At 34.1% G+C, this 1574-nt stretch overlaps 1 non-coding gene across 1 annotated transcript; it reads right to left on the bottom strand.

Annotated features, from left to right (window-relative positions):
* Positions 1–510: 510 nt before the first annotated feature.
* LOC139078399 (U7 small nuclear RNA) lies at positions 511–572 on the bottom strand. The gene has a single exon (XR_011531330.1). It is a non-coding gene; the product is annotated as a U7 small nuclear RNA (small nuclear RNA).
* Positions 573–1574: the final 1002 nt, after the last annotated feature.

Here is a 1574-nt window from a genome sequence, read left to right as displayed (position 1 = left end):
TGTGCTTCCTCACGCTGCTTCATCACAACAGTGTGCAAAATTAAACTTTGTTATAATTGCCAATTTGAAAAGCAAAAAAAGTTTTGTACTTTTAAATTAAATAAAATTTATTTGATTATGATTAAGTTTGGGCAGCCATTTGTACTCCTTTTTATGTGAAAACAGCCTTACTTATCTCTCTGTTGTCATTTCTTAATGAATCTCAACAGATTATGGCATATTATGGAAATCAGCCCTTTTTCATTCTTATATGTGACGAATATTTCTCCCCCATTGTCATTTATGTTTTGCGTCTGTTCATGATAATTTTTTCTAAACAGAATTGTATGGACAGATTCAAACTCTTACTATGTCAGGATATTATGTCTTGTATAGAAAGGCCTTCAGAAAGCACTCAAGGATATTTATGTTTATTTATTTTTGTTGCTTATTTATTGTATATAATAATTGCTTTGTGTCTTTTTATGTTACACTACAATTTCTTTTTTTGAGTTCTTCTTTATTTTTGGAAAGGATCTTCTGGTAAGGACTGGAAAAACTGCCAGACAAATTCTAAAAGAGCTGTAACACTTGAGTTCTTCTTTTTATTGTGTAAGAACATAACATGAGACTACCCTCGAAACAGATTTTTAGGTATACAACACAGTATTGCTATCCATAGGCACAACGTGGTAGAGCAGATCTCTAGAACGTATTCATCTTGCATAACTGAAATTTTATACACGTTCATTAACAACTCCTCACGTCCCCTTCTCCCCAGCCCCTGGCAACCACCATTCTACTCTTTGTCTCTATGAGTTTGACTGTTTTAGACATCTCATACAAATGGAATCATACCATATTTGTTTTTCTGTGTCTGGCTTCTTTCACTTAGCATAATGTCCTCTAGGTTCATCCATGTTGTCACATATTGGAGAATTTCTTTCTTTTTTAAGCTGGATAATACTCCATTGGGTGTACATATATTTCTTTATCCATTCATCCAAGGGTATTTCTTTAAAATGTTCCTGAGTTTTGTTCTAATATCTCGGCAGCTTCATCTTCTGTATGTGTTTAAATTTTTCATCCATCAAGAAAGTTTTGGTTAAATGGAATGAGATAAAGATCTCCAAATTATTTTTTTTTGCAAATTGCTACCCTTGTGCCCGAACTCCACTTTTGAATCATCTACCATTTTACCCACTGATTCGAAATGTAATTTTTTTCTTTTTTCTTTTTGCTGAGGAAGATTAGCCCTGAGCTAACATTCATGCCAATCTTCCTCGATTTTGTACGCGGTTCACTGCCACAGCAAATCGCTGTTGTGTGTCTGTGAGTGTGTGTGAGTGTGTAAAATCATGGTGAGTGCCTGTTTCTATTGTATAAAGATATTAAATTAGAAATTATGTTGAAATAGATAAATGCCTTTTCTAAAGCTATGGATAAATTAATTTACTTTTTCTCCTTTGACCTACTCTGTGCTATGTTAACAGATGATCTAAGCTGGAACAGGCTCACATCTTGGGTTGAACTCCAGTTGGCTGTGATGTTTTTCTTCTAGAGCATGGCTGGATTATTAGACCTTTTGGAGCTAT

The sequence above is a fragment of the Equus przewalskii genome, chromosome 1 (assembly GCF_037783145.1).
Source record: "Equus przewalskii isolate Varuska chromosome 1, EquPr2, whole genome shotgun sequence".
NCBI classification, from domain to species: Eukaryota; Metazoa; Chordata; class Mammalia; order Perissodactyla; family Equidae; genus Equus; species Equus przewalskii.
The sequence above is the reverse complement of the archived record's forward strand: the minus strand, read 5'-3'. Positions and strand labels throughout refer to the sequence as shown.